Source organism: Cupressus sempervirens, chromosome 10 (assembly GCF_028749045.1).
Source record: "Cupressus sempervirens isolate cs-2001-9-10 chromosome 10, ASM2874904v1, whole genome shotgun sequence".
Taxonomy (NCBI): Eukaryota; Viridiplantae; Streptophyta; class Pinopsida; order Cupressales; family Cupressaceae; genus Cupressus; species Cupressus sempervirens.
In genome coordinates, this window is record NC_143127.1 from 77953201 (window position 1) to 77969580 (window position 16380).

At 38.8% G+C, this 16380-nt stretch overlaps 1 pseudogene; it reads left to right on the forward strand.

The window, feature by feature from the left end:
- Positions 1–6692, forward strand: part of LOC149532666 (dihydroflavonol 4-reductase-like) — a 50349-nt pseudogene extending 43657 nt beyond the window's left edge.
- The last annotated feature ends 9688 nt before the right edge of the window (positions 6693–16380 follow it).

Consider the following 16380-nt stretch of genomic DNA (forward strand, 5'->3'; position numbering starts at 1 on the left):
TCATTTTTAGAGTTCAAGCAGATCAAAAGTTGCAGAGGAGAGTAGAGCAGAAGAAGGAAGAAAAGAAGTTTGTACCTACAGTTGCACGTGTTTCCCCTGTTCTCTCTGTAAGTTGTTGTTTGGATTTGTCTTGTTGAAGCAGTGATTGCTCTAGGCACCATTGTATGCAGCCATTAGAGTTGCAGGTTTAAAGTTTATTGAAGTTTGAAGTTTTACTAGTTTAGGGTTGTTTTAGGGTTTTCTAGTTGAAGCCGAATGCTCCTAGATTTTGTAATAGTTTAAATCAAAGATTGAATAGAAGGCAAACAAGCATACTAGAACCCATTGCTCTTCCCTTGTATGTTGCATTTGAGTAATTAATTTGAAACCTTAAAGCTTTGGATTTCTGGTTTAAATGGTGAAAGCATTCACGTTGGAATTTCTTAAGTTATAATTTTTCAGTTGAACAGAACACTCGACATCCTCTTTCTCGGTTGGAGCCTAGCTCACTCAGCATCTATTGTTGTCGAGCATTTCCTTTGGAGCCAAGCTTACTTGACATCCATTGTTGCCGAGTATTATTTCTTTGAGTGCCGAGCTAACTTGGCATTTGTTGCCTGTCACTCGGCACCATCAAGTGCTGAGCAACCTGCCACTCGGCACCATCAAGTGCCAAGAAATCTATCACTCGACACCTTCAAGTGTCGAGTAAAACTGGCACTCGACACCTTCATGTGCCAAGCAAATTTTAAGTGCCAAGTGAATTTTTAGGTTTAGGGTTTTGAGTATTAAATTAAATTTTAATATATTTTTCTCACATGGTATCAGAGCTTTGAGGCCCCACATCCATAGTGAGTTAGGCATTTGTTTTCTTGGGATATTTGACATGGTAGGAGATGCAGAAAAGATATGGCAGCAGCCACCACCTTTCAATGGGCAAAATTATGATACATGGGAAAAGAAAATGAAAACCATTATGGTTGCAAATGATTTGTGGGAGTTTGTAGTTAATGGATTCAATGATGTGACTGATCCAACTCAGTATGCTGCCCTCACAAATGCACAAAAGACTCATTTGAAAGAGTCAAGGAGGAAAGATGCAAAGGCATTAAGTCTTATTGAAGCAGCAATGACAAAAACAATTTTTTCAAAGATTGCAGCAGCAAATTATGCAAAGGAAGCATGGGATATCCTTGAGATGAACTTGAAGGGGACTGATAAAGTCTGTACAGTAAAGCTACAGAACATAAGGAGGGAGTTTGAGAACTTTCAGATGAAGGAAAATGAATCAGTTGCAGACTTCAGTTCAAGAACCTCCAATGTGATTAACCAATTGAAGTCAAATGGAGAAGACTATCAAGAGCAGAGAATAGTGGAAAAGATATTGAGGAGTTTACCTCATAAATATGACAATTTGGTCATGACCATAGAAGAGGCAAAAAACCTCACTGTTTTGACAATGGATGAGTTAATGGGTACACTTCAAACCCATGAGCATGGGATCAATAGATCCACATCTTCTTCTTCCCAAGAGCAAGCATTCAAGGCTCAGTCAAATCCAAGAGGAAGGGAGAGAGGAAGAAATGGCTCAGGTAGAAACTCCAGAGGTAGAGGCCAAGGTAATGGAGGACAAAGAAATGCTACAGTAGAAAGCTCAGGAAGAGCAGATGGAGCAAGTAGCTCTCAAAATAACTCAAGAGGAGGTAAGAAAAACTACAACTCAAATAAGAGTAATGTAGAATGCTACTACTATCATAAATATGGGCATTATGAAAATGAATGCTGGAAGAAGCAAAATGATCAGTCAGGACAAGCAAATGTGGCTGATGTGAATATGGGAAGTGGAAACAATGCCACTACTTTCATCATGTGTAATGTTGGTGAAGAAGGAAGCCCTAAGGTTTGGTACCTCGACAGTGGATGTAGCAACCACATGAGCGGTAATGAAACCTTGTTTTCATTCATTGACAACAGTTTCAAATTAGAAATTAAGATGGGTAACAATGGAACTTTACCAGTTGTGGGCAAATGATCTATTATGGTCTGCACCAAGAAAGGTGAGAAGAAGGAAATACAAAATGTATATTTTGCCCCTGGTATGAAGCACAATTTGATGAGCATTGGTTAGCTTATTCAAAATGGATACAAGGTGTTGATGGAGAATGACAAGTGTGTCATCCATGAAAAGGATGGGAGAAGGAACTTACTTGCAACAGTTCAAATTACAAAGAACATAATGTTTCCCTTGATGATAGAGACATGTTTCTCATCTCAAGTTGGTTGTACACCTCCCACAAAATCAGCTCTAAGGAGTGTGATTGAAGACCTCTCACGACTATGGCACCTCAGGTACAATCATCGTGGCTATGTTGGTTTAAATTCATTGTCAAATAAAAGAATGGTAGAAGGTTTTCCATGTATAGGAAATTCTTGTGACAAGTGTGATGCTTGTATTTTGGATAAGAAACATAGGATTCCCTTTAATTTTTAAAATTCTAGGAGGGCTAGATATCCATTAGAGTTAGTGCATACCGACCTAGTCGGTCCTATGCAAGTTACTTCCATTGGGAGGAGTACTTATTTTATGACATTTATTGATGATCTCAGTCATAGGACATGGGTGTATTTCTTAAAGAATAAATCTGAAGTATTTGATAAATTTGTAGAATTTAAAGCCTAGGCTGAAAGAGAATGTGGACATTATATCAAGGTCCTAAGATTAGATAGAGGAGGGGAGTATACCTCCAATTCTTTTGTAAATTTTTGTAGGAAACATGGCATAAAGAAAGAGCTCACAGCTAGTTACACATCACAACAGAATGGAGTGGCTGAAAGAAAGAATAGGACCATTGTTGAAATGGCAAGAAGCATGATGAAAGAGAAAAGTTTCCCAACTAAATTTTGGGGAAAAGCTATGGCAACAACAGTTTACCTAATTAATAGGTGTCCTACAAAGGTAGTTCATGATAAAATTCCAATAGAAGCATGGTCATGAGGAAGATGGACAGTTGAACACCTAAGGGTGTTTGGATGTGTTGCATATGCACATGTGCCTAAAGAGAAAAGGCAAAAATTGGATGACAAAGGTGTGAAGTGCATCTTCAAAAGGTACAGCTCAGAATCAAAGGCATACAGATTGTATGACCCATTGAATAACAAGATGACTCTTTCAAGAGATGTGAAATTTCTTGAAAATCAGTCTTGGTATGGTCAAACTGATGAGTCACCAAGCACTTCAAGTAAAGTGCCAATTATGAGTGAAGAAGACACTAATGAACAGCAAGAAGAAGGAGCAAATAGAAGAAAAGGCAAGCAAGTTCAGTCACTATCGAGCTCCTCTAGGCATGACCGAGTGTTAGTGTCGAGTAATAGTGAAGACCGAGCTAGTCGACAATGCAACAGTAGTGAAGATTCTAATCCCACACTCTCCTCCCTATTACCAAGAAAGAACTAGAGTCTTAGGGAGATATACCAAGATGAAAGGTATGAAGATTATGATGAGAGTGTTAATTTTGCATTATTTTCTCATAGTGATCCAATATATTTTGAAGAAGCTATTAAGGAGAAAAAATGGTGTAAGGCCATGGATGAGGAAATAGATGCCATAGAAAGAAATGAGACATGGGAGCTAACTAAATTGCCTCCCAAGAAGCATGTGATTGGAGTGAAATGGGTCTATAAGACCAAATGCAATGCTGAAGGCAAGATTGATAGGCATAAGGCAATGCTGGTAGTCAAGGGCTACAAACAACAGTATGTAAGAGAGTATGATGAGACATATGCCCCTGTTGCAAAAATGGAAACCGTGCATGTTGTCATAGCAATTGCAGCCCAACAAAAGTGGAAGGTATTTCAAATGGATGTGAAGTTCGCCTTCCTAAATGGTGTATTGAAAGAAGAAGTGTATGTGGAGCAGCCACCTAGTTATGAAGTTGCAGGTGAAGAGAACAAAGTATATAGATTAAAGAGAGCTCTTTATGGGCTCAAGCAAGCTCCACGAGCATGGTACAGTAGGATTGACTCATATTTGATGAGCAATGGCTTTAGCAAAAGCAATGGTGAGCCCACTCTTTACATCAACGCAGTAGATGGTAATGTATTGATTGTTGTCTTCTATGTAGATGACTTGATTTTTACTGGTAATGATAAGACTCTAATTGGTGAGTTTGAAGAGGCCATGAAAAGTGAATTTGAAATGACAGACCTAGGTCTCTTGAAATACTTTCTAGGCATAGAAGTAAAATAAATGCATAATGGCATTTTCATCTCTCAAGAAAAATATGCAGTGCATATCTTGGAGAGATTTAAAATGTAGAAGAGTAAGGCAGCCCCCACACCAACAGCAGTAGGTCTGAAGTTGAGCAAGGAAGACTCTAGCAAAAGAGTGAATCCAACATTATACAAGAGTATGGTTGGGAGTCTAATGTATTTGACTGCAACTCGGCCAGACCTAATGCACGTAGTAAGTCTAATTTTTAGATTTATGGAAACACCAAAGGATTCCCATTGGCAAGCAGGAAAAAGGATCCTAAGGTATGTGAAGGGTACCAAGGGATTTGGGATTTTATATACTGCAAATGATGATTTCAAGTTGGTTGGTTACACAGATAGTGATTGGGCTGGAAGTATAGATGATAGGAAGAGCACTTCTGAATACATGTTTCATATGGGATAGGGTGCAATTTCATCGGCATCCAAGAAGAAACCTATTGTTGCTCAATCTACAGCAGAGGCTGAATACATTACAGCAAATGCAACAACATGTCAAGCAATTTGGTTAAGGAGGCTCTTGATAGATTTGAATGAAAAGCAAGAGGTTGGAACCATAATTTATTCTGACAATATCTCATCGATTGCATTGTCTAAGAATCTAGTCTTCAATGGGAGAAGCAAACGTATAGAGTTTAGACACTTAAATTTGTCCAAAACCCGTTCCTAGCCAATTAAATAAATATTCATTATTTATTTAATTCCTCTACCTTAATTAAATAAATTTGCATTTATTTAATTACCCTAATTTAAATAAACTAAGGTTTATTTAAATCTTTTGCATTACCATAATTTAAATAAACCAAGGTTTATTTAAATCCTAACCAATTCCCACTTGCATCTAACCCCTTTCACTTTAATTAAGTATGTCATTTACTTAATTAATTCCCTCCTAAGTCCAATAGGAATTAAATATTGTATTTAATCCTATTTGAGCACATGGCTCCTACATTTAACCCTCACCTAACCTCACTAGCCTACCTAACCCATCTTGCTAAACCTACTCACTTCCTAATCATGCTTGCTTTGCATAATCATCCTAGCTAATCACCTCTTAATCCTAAATGTGTTCTCACACATGTGCGAAGAATCCTCACACATGTGTGAGAGATGTTCACACTTTCCTCATCCCTCATATCTTGCATGCCTCTTGCACACTTGTCTTCTTGCATGAGAGTCAAGGTGTCTCACACATGTGTGAGAAGCCATGCCTTCTCACACCCCTTGCACACTTGTCCTCTTGCATGAGAATCAAGTTGTCTCACACATGTGTGAGAAGCCATGCTTCTCACACCTCATTGATCATGTCACCATCAAGGGTTGCTCATACATGTGTGAGCATATTGCCCCATTTGAATGGTCAAAACCCTAATCCATATGGAGTCTACTTGGCCTCCACCTCATTGACACCTCATTGATCCTGAGAGATCTTAGCCGTCCATCTTGCATTTGATCTTAGCCATCCATTTTCCTATAAAAGGAGAGCTCTCTCCTCATTTTCTAAGGGATCTACTATCTACCTCATTGTTATTCTGCTGGACTTATGAGCAACCACATCCCACAACAATGTGAAATCATCAATCACTTGATGGTTTCTTGAGGTTTGCATAGTGCTATTTTGTTGCTTACTTACATGTCTTCTTTCATATTTTGAGGTTTTGCATGATAATGTAAGAATATGCATTAGTTGCTTAATGTGTTTTCTTTTAGTTACATTTTTATGCAACACATTTTGGCACGCCTGGTGGGACCCACTTCATGGGTTCAAACTAACCATCTAATGTATTTTTGAGTATTTTGTGAGTGTTCAAGCTTGTAGGTTGAAGCATGCATTTGGGGATCAAGTTTCATGAGGAGCGTCTAATCAAGCCATAAAGCCCATCATTGCATTTGGAGGATCTAAGGGAATTTTTTTGACATAAAACACTTTATATTTTCCTTATGGCTTTATTTTCAAGCTCTAGGGTACATAGGCATTAAATATTCGTTATTAGGAAAAATTTTAGAAAAAAAAAATTACTCCTTCTTTGTTCATAGATAAATAGGTTAAAAGCAAAAAAAAATAAAAATAGTGGGGGGTGTTTTCTTTAGTTTTGCTTTATGTTATTTATGTTTTAAAAAATTCAAAAAAGAAAAAAAAGAGGTTAGTTATAATTTAAATTTTCATTTATATATGTAAACAGTTTTTTTTAGTTTCCTTTTAATATTAAAAAAAATAAAAATAAAAAAAATAAAAAAATTACAAAAAATAAATAAATAAATAAATAAATCATTTTTTTTGGTTTTTTAGCAGGCTAGCGACGCCTGCGAGTGCCGCCCCCATGACAGCTCCCTCGGCACCGCCGCCCGTCCTGCGGTCACTGCTCATCTCCCCTGCGCGGCGCCTGCAACTCCCGCCGCTTGTTCCAACTACCGCCACTGCCCCACTTCCACAGCCTCCATGAACCCGCCACCCGCCGCTGTCTCCCTCTGCTTTGGCATCGCCGTGAACTCACCCAAAACCTCTATGCCATCCAACACTGCCGCCCGCAGTGCCGTTGCCTGCGGCCACCCCCCGCCAGGACGCCCCCCGCTCCCTCGGCTCTCCCTCTCCTCCGATGGCTCCCATCACCACTGAAACGTCGCCTGCCTGATCTTTGCTCCGCTGCAAACTCCCGCTCCCTGCCACGGCTCTACAACTCCCGTCCACGGCCTGCACTGCCCGTCTGCCCGCGGCCACCGCTCATCTCCCCCATGGCTACCCTGCAACCCCTGCCACTATCGGTTCTCTGCCGCGACAACCCTGCTCCCGCCGCTCACCCTTCTGCGCCGCTCCTTCCTCTGCCAAAACCAAGGCCAACACCCACTCCGCTCCCTGCGCCCCGCTTGCCGCTGAACCCTCCTCCCTCCACCGTTTGGCCTGAAGCCTCGCTCGCCCAAAACCTTTGTGCTACCCAACGCTGTCGCCCGCGGCGCCGCTGCCTGCAGCCACCCCCTGCCGGGACACCCTCTGCTCCAACTGAAACTCCTGCTTCTTTTTCATTTTTTGCTTTTAAATTTTCATATTTTGTTTTTTGTTTTTAAATTTTCATATTTCAATTAACAACAACATAATTTTATCTTTTTCATAAAATACGATTTCATTTTTTAGGCAAAAACATCAAAAAAAAAAAAAAATTTGCTTGACTTTCTCCTAAGTGTCAAATTTTTGCTCGTAGGTTGCTGATGTCAGCACTGCATTAGCATTCCATGCTCTTTTAGGCCATAAGGAGCAGCCTTCACGTTTTTGCTCATAACTTGAGCATACGAGCTTCGTTTTTGCAAAATGAAATATCGCTGGAAAGTTGATTCTGAGCCCGTCATCATGGTGTTAGTTTCATGAGATTTTGTTGCTATTTATATCTCTGCTTTTCCTGTCAAAGACAAAACTTTGTGCTAACTCTTTCATTGTAGGGTTGTTTCACATTTGCTCTACATTTTTGATACACTAACTTATGTTTTTGCAATGATATCTTATCACTAATCACATTTCTTGTAGATTTTTCCTTAATTTTATTTTAAAAATGAGCTTGTATGCTTAAACATTCATCTTTGAATGCATGGTTAAATGCTAAAACAATCAAATTCAATCTTGAATGCCTTAAGGGAATGGACATGTATGCTTAGGTTAGCAAACATTTTGAATTGGTGCTTAAAACGAACTCACACAATCTTGAATGCCTTAAGGGAAATCGATTTCATTTTCAACAATTTTGCTTATGCACACGCTTGCTTTACTTTCTTGTTGACAAATCCACACTTTTCATTCATGTTGGTGCTATTTTAAGTTGGAAAGAACATTGTATTCTTTAAACACATGTGTCTTCAAGTAGATTACAAAACCTAAAGTTTCATTGGAAACGAACGCGTGTCTTTTTGAACCTCGAGGCCACTTACGTATTCTCTCCCCTTGCGCCTTCGGGTGATCTTGGGTGCACAAGAAATAAGTGGTCTTATTTTTCTTTTTAGGAGGCCTGCTTGGGAATTTCATCACCCCTTGGGATGACCTCAACTCCCGTGTTCTGACGGAGTATAAAAATTGGGAGGTGAATCGAAAGACACCTCTCTTGAAAGCATAATATTGTCACTCTTGGCTAAGCCCCAAAGAACTTTATACCTTTGGGAAGTGAAGGAGGAGATTTAGGTTACCGTCTCCCCCCGGCTGTGTGGCAGTATTTTCTTTCATCTATAGATTTGGGCCTCATGTACCTTGCATATATCAAGGACGCCCCCTAGTTAATCCTTGTACATCCTAGTCAAAACCTTATAGGATTGTTGGTGTGTTTGACGTTCTTGAGTGTTTGAAACACACTTTCCTTGTACATATTTCATTGTATATATTTTGCATCTAAAAACCTAAAAATCCAAAAAAATCATAAAACTTCAAAAATCAAAAACAATTTCAACAACAACAAAAAAAAGTCTTGGTTCAAATCCCCTTAGTCAAGTTTGCCACATCACTTCCACATCACATCTTCTTTCCATCACAGTCATCGCCCTCATACACATCTAGTCTTCATCATTCAAACCATTTTCTTGATATCTTCATCATCTCTATATTTGTCCAAATGATTTCCTCATCATTCCTAATCTTCATTCTAGTCATGCTTCATCATCATCTAGCTTCAATTTCCTCCACCAATCTCATAATGCATTCTTAATTCAATCCTTCACATCATCATTCTTCTAATCTAATCCCTTGTCAAATTCATGCATTTCTAATTCAATCCATTTACATATTCCTCCATAATCCATCTTCCTAATTTCATTCGTCTTCCTCTAATTCAACTTTTCATCAAATATTCTACTTTGGTCATAGGAGCATTTTCATAAACATTGGACTTTAATTCAAATCCAATATTCACTTGTTTGCAATATCATAGGGTTTTTATCAAATCAAAATCAAACCCTAATCCAATTCAATCACATTATATCCAATCAAATCAAAATCAAATCAAATCAATATCAAGTCCCATCCAATTCAAATCAAATCAACACAAAGTCCAAAGCTCCTAGTCCTAAGTTCATATTTCCTTCATCATCAAATCTTTCATCACTCTTCTTCTAGCATCTATGGATTTGAATTTTTTTAATCAAATGGTTGACAATATTCAAAGACAATATGGAGTTCTACCTCTTGTTCAACCTACATATCAAATCCATCCTCAACATTTCATATCCAACTCTAATCCATCTCATGTTCATTATTCCTCTACCTTTGACAAGGGAAATCCACCTCCCTACCCTTCCACTACATATGATTCCATTCCTAGCTCACACACTTCCTCCAACACAAATGACCTTGCCATAGAAATTGAACAATTAAAGAATTATCTATTGGCAAGCCAACAACAAGAGGCCACCTTCCATGCCATGTGTCCTCTTCCCCCATGTTTCAAAGATCCTAGTCCTCATGTCCCATCCATCCCCAACTCTCCATGCAATCCCATACCCATAGTTACACCTTCCCACAATCCTCATCCTATTCCTCCAAAAACATCATCCCTACCTCGTAAGGGGTATTTGTCATCATTCTTGGCTAAGTGTAAAATACAAAATAAAGAGAGCCAATCACCCCACGTTCTTCCTACAAAGCATGATATTATAGATGCCTCTTCTCCTCTAGATCCGAGCATTTCTCCATCCCATCCTTCCCCTATCCCTCAAGATCCATTTATCCCTCCTAGTCCATCTCATGATTCCCTTCCTAACCAAGATCAAGACATTCCATGTACCACCAATTCCATTCCATCTCACGAGTTAGCCTCCGTCAATCCTCCACTTCATGTAGATTCTCCTTCCACTCCATCCACTGATCTTCCTCCATGTCAAGATCAAATCACGCCATCTCATGACTCCATTCCCTCCACTCCATTCAATGATCCTATTCCATCTCCTAATACATGCAATCTACTCCATGATCCCATTTTAAGTCAAGATCAAAGTACCCCTTCATTTCCCTTTCATGATTCCCCTCCATCTCATGATCCTATTCTCCCTCCTAATCCTCCACATGATCCTATCCCACCCATCCAATCCACTCATGTATCCCATCTACCTGGACTCACATCTTGTATTAAAAATCATAAGCATGCCCTTGAAGAAATAATATCTCAAGATGTTGGTACACCTCCCAAAATTCCTCCTTCCAAACCTAAAGCCTTCAATCATTCATCTTCAAATTCCATTCTAGGTCCTTATATTCCATCCATTCTGGGTCCTTATGTTCCACTTTCAAACCCTTCATCCCTTCCATCCATTTTGGGCCCTTACATACATCCATCCACCCTATCCATGTTTGCCACTTTATCCCCTCATGCTCCTAAAGATCAACAAAGGCACACACCCTTGAATTCCTTACAACATTCACCATCCATACTATGGCCAATGGAAGCAAATTGGATGCTAAAGAAAAAGCGAATAATGGCAAAAATCCACAAAAGCCCAAGGATCAACATGTCCCCTCTAAACGACATGTTCAAGAAAAGAAAAATATGATCCAAAGAAAAATCACAAGGCCACAAAGGCTGAAAATAAAAAATGCAAAAATTTTGTGGATACCAAAGCTACTTAATGTAGCAATGAATCTCAAAAAAAGATTCACAATGCCATCCAATTTTGCTAATCCAAAGGCTTCCCTCATGCATGAACCATCCATGCTTCCATTTTCCAAATCCATTTTGGGTCCTTATATACCCAAATCCACCATTCCAAATCCACCAGCTCCTTTATCCATTTTGGGTCCCTTTATCCCAAAACCCACACTTTCTCCTAACTATCCCCCACAATTTCCTCCTTTCCATCACCCTTCAAGCTGTGTGCCGATGATGATCTTTCCACTTCCTTCATCCACTCATTCACAAGTCTTCCAACCTAGCATCCATCAACCATACCTTCCTCCCACCCACTCCATCCCCTTAATCCAACCTTTTTCATAAGCCATTCACCATCCTACCAACATATATGAGAAAATAATCAAAATTCCTTGAAAAGAAAAGAAAAAAGGACAAATAAATATCAAGGGATACCATCCATATAAATAGATGCTTGAGTCCTCCCTTCATTTTCTTATCATGTATCCATTGTCTTCCACTTCCACTTATCCATCCATTCACTTTTCCTCTTCCACTTGCACTCTACACTGGGGGCAAGCTCCATCCACACTACACTTACATACATATCTTCCATACTTCATCTACCATTCATTATCCCTTTCCATCTTTGATCTTTACTTTCACTTTCCTTCCATCCATTTATGCACTTTCCATATCCCTTTCTCCTTATCCATACATTATCCTACATATTTCCATCCACTTTCACATCTTTGATCTTGACATACCATCCATCTCTCGCATTCCATACTCCCTATCATGTTCATTTCATCCATTTGCCCTCCATACTCCTACATACTTCCATCCGTCATTCATATGTCCTTGATCTTGATTATCCCCTACATTCCCTCCATTTCATATCCCACATTTCATCCCTACCCTTCATATCATTATCCCTTTTTCATACCCTCCCTCCCATATCCCTTATTCATTTCCCTTTCATGCCAATGTTTGTGATCACTATTAGAGGCACAATATCAAAAGGTTCATACATGCTTTGGAAGAGCACATGCCATTCCTTTTCCTCCATACGCTAAGCCTTCATGCCATTTTCCCATTTTCATGCCTCCTTTCCCACCATACTTCCTTCCATCTTCATACCCTTGGTATGGGGCATCCTTTGGACTCCTTCGAAACATGGTCCTTGGTTTCACACTTTCCAATGCCATATCATTTGGCCCCTCATATCCTTTCACTATTCCTGTCATCCACCACCTCATGTTGCTTCTCCTTCATTTACCCTACCTTGACCCTCCCTTGTCATTGGTTCCACTCTATTCATTCTATCTCACATTCATTTAATCCATTCTCTAACATTCATCTAATCAATTCATTTCTATCCATTCTATTCGTTCATGTCACATTCAATCTACTTCTTCCAACTCACTTCAATCAACTTCATTTATCCTCTCATTCAATCCATTTTCAATTCTTCTAATCCTTTCACATCAAATCAATTTCAATTCTACTCTCATCATTCTTCATCAAATCAATATCTATTCTACTATCATCATTCTTCATCTTATCAACATCTATTCTTCCAATCTCATCCACGATCATTCTTCTATCCACCATAAAATTAAAAAATCAAAAAAACATATCCCTTGTGCAATCAATACTAATTAAATTAATCTAATCTTGCAATCTTGTACATCAATCTTTAATCAATTCATCAATTTGACCCAATCAGCTAATCATCCATTAACCATATTCAATCATTATCATGGGATGAATCCTTCCCAATCCTTGGATGTGCATTATACTTAGCATTAGCTTTGCCATCCTTAATCAATCATAATCAATCGATCCATTCATGGGTTTTCAGCTTGACTAGGGGCAAAATGGTGGTTTGCTTTTGGTCTTTTGTGCATGGTTGCTTGATTACTTGTAGGCATTAGCATTTTTTTCATGTATCATGGTCTTTGCATCCTATTGTCCCCAGGAATCATGGTCTTCCATACCATGGTTTCATAAGGCATATGGTTGTATTTGACCCCTTTTTCACGTACTTGATACATTGTCATCTTGGTTCCTCATACCTTGGTGCATAGTGTTAAATACAATATCAAACTTAGGTTGTTCACACCATTGCAGCATAAATTTTTCTCTCTTCCTTTCCATTTCGAGAGAACATCCGTGTTCTCCTAACCCGCATGTCCTCTCGAGGGGGCATACCTTTATACCCTCGTCATCCTTCCTCATCCTTCCATGACTGGGGCATCATGTACTAGTCTTATCCTTTCAGCCACTATATTTTATTCTTCTTTGATATAACATTACTAATACTATATCAAAGAGGGGCAAAATGTAGACACTTAAATTTGTCCAAAACCCGTTCCTAGCCAATTAAATAAATATTCATTATTTATTTAATTCCTCTACCTTAATTAAATAAATTTGCATTTATTTAATTACCCTAATTTAAATAAACTAAGGTTTATTTAAATCTTTTGCATTACCATAATTTAAATAAACTAAGGTTTATTTAAATCCTAACCAATTCCCACTTGCATCTAACCCCTTTCACTTTAATTAAGTATGTCATTTACTTAATTAATTCCCTCCTAATCTCATATGAATTAAATATTGTATTTAATCCTATTTGAGCACATGGCTCCTACATTTAACCCTCACCTAACCTCACTAGCCTACCTAACCCATCTTGCTAAACCTACCCACTTCCTAATCATGCTTGCTTTGCATAATCATCCTAGCTAATCACCTCTTAATCCTAAGTGTGTTCTCACACATGTGTGAGGAATCCTCACTCATGTGTGAGAGATGTTCACACTTTCCTCATCCCTCATATCTTACATACCTCTTGCACACTTTTCCTCTTGCATGAGAGTCAAGGTGTCTCACACACATGTGAGAAGCCATGCCTTCTCACACCCCTTACACACTTATCCTCTTGCATGAGAATCAAGTTGTCTCACACATGTGTGAGAAGCCATGCTTCTCACACCTCATTGATCATGTCACCATCAAGGGTTGCTCACACATGTGTGAGCATATTTTCCCTTTTGAATGGTCAAAACCCTAATCCATATGGAGTCTACTTGGCCTCCACCTCATTGACACCTCATTGATCCTGAGAGATCCTAGCCATCCATCTTGCATTTGATCTTAGCCATCCATTTTTCTATAAAAGGAGAGCCCTCTCCTCATTTTCTAAGGGATCTACTATCTACCTCATTGTTATGCTACTGGACTTATGAGCAACCACATCCCACAACAATGTAAAATCATCAATCACTTGATGGTTTCTTGAGGTTTGCATAGTGCTATTTTGTTGCTTACTTACATGTCTTCTTTCATATTTTGAGGTTTTACATGATAATGTAGGAATATGCATTAGTTACTTAATGTGTTTTCCTTTAGTTACATTTTGATGCAACACATAGAGATCAGATATCACTTCATTAGAGAGCAGGTGGAGAATGGGGATATCAAGATGGAATTTTGCAAGTCTGAGCAACAGCTAGCATACATTTTTACAAAACCATTAGGCATTGGAACTTTTGTACACTTAAGAGAGAGTCTTGGTGTAGTTGATTTGGATCATTTGTGATCCTTTCTTATTTGGCTTGGGACAAAGGGGGAGTGTTGGAAATTTAAACGTCAACACTTGCAAGTTGTCGTCGAGCCCCACGCCCATCTACCCTGTCAGGTCACCGCAGGCATCCATGAACAGCAGTATTTATTTTTGGTAGGTGAGATTTTTCAAATTAGAAAAAGAGGAGGAAAATAGAATGTGACAAAAGGAATATTTATTCATTCATTTGTAGAGCTCAAGCAGATCAAGCAAATCAAAAGTTGCAGAGGAGAGCAGACAAGAAGAAGGAAGAAGAAAAGAAGTTTGTTCCTGCAATTGCACGTGTTTCCCCTATTCTCTTTGTAAGTTGTTGTTTGGATTTGTCCTATTGAAGCAGTGATTGCTCCAGGCACCATTGTATGCAGCCATTAGAGTTGCAGTTTTAAAGTTTATTAAAGTTTGAAGTTTTACCAGTTTAGGGTTGTTTTAGGGTTTTCTGGTTGAAGCCGAATGCTCTTAGATTTTGTAATAGTTTAAATCAAAGATTGAATAGAAGGCAAGAAGGAATACTTGAATCTAGTGCTCTTCCCTTGTATGTTGCATTTGAGTAATTTTTTTGAAAGCTTAAAGCTTTGGCTCTCTAGTTTTAATGGTGAAAGCATTCACGTTGGAATTTCTTAAGTTATAATTTTTTAGTTGAACAAAACACTCGACATCCTCTTTTCAGTTGGAGTCGAGCTCACTCGACATCTATTCTTACCGAGCATTTCCTTTGGAGACGAGCTTACTCAGCATCCATTGTTGCCGAGTATTATTTCTTTGAGTTTCAAGCTAACTCGACACCTATTGCCTTTCACTTGGCACCATCAAGTGCTGAGCAACCTGCCACTCGGCACCATCAAGTGTCGAGCAATCTGTCACTCAGCACCTTCAAGTGCCGAGGAACTTTTAAGTGCCGAGTAAATTTTTAGGTTTAGGGTTGTGAGTATTAAATTAAATTTTAATATATTTTTCTCACATGGTATCAGAGCTTTGAGGCCCCACATCCATAGTGAGGCAGGGCATTTGTTTTCTTGGGATATTTGACATGGTAGGAGATGCAGGAAACATATGGCAGCAGTCACCACCCTTCAATGGGCAAAATTATGATACATGGGCAAAGAAAATGAAAACCATTATGGTTTCAAATGATTTGTGGGAGTTTGTAATTAATGGATTCAATGATGTGACTAATCCAACTTAGTATGCTACCCTCACAAATGCACAAAAGACTCATTTGAAAGAGTCAAGGAGGAAAGATGCAAAGGCATTAAGTCTTATTGAAGCAGTAATGACAGAGACAATTTTCCCAAAGATTGCAGCAGCAAATTATGCAAAGGAAGCATGGGATATCCTTGAGAAAAACTTGAAAGGGACTAATAAAGTCCGTACAGTAAAGCTATAGAACATAAGGAGGGAGTTTGAGAACCTTCAGATGAAGAAAAATGAATCAGTTGCAGACTTCAGTTCAAGAACCTCCAATGTGATTAACCAATTGAAGTCAAATGGAGAAGACTATCAAGAGTAGAGGATAGTGGAAAAGATATTAAGGAGTTTACCTCATAAATATGACAATTTGGTCATGACCATATAAGAGGCAAAATACCTCATTGTTTTGACAATGGATGAGTTAGTGGGTACACTTCAAACCCATGAGCATAGGATCAATAGATCCACATCTTCTTCTTCCCAAGAGCAAGCATTCAAGGCTCAGTCAAATCCAAGAGGAAGGGGGAGAGGAAGAAATGGCTCAGGCAAAAACTCCAGAGGTAGAGGCCGAGGTAATGGAGGACAAAAAAATGCTGCAGTAGAAAGCTCAGGAAGAGCAGATGGAGAAAGTAGCCCTCAAAATACCTCAAGAGGAGGTAAGAAAAAATACAACTCAAATAATAGTAATGTAGAATGCTACAACTATCATAAACATGGGCA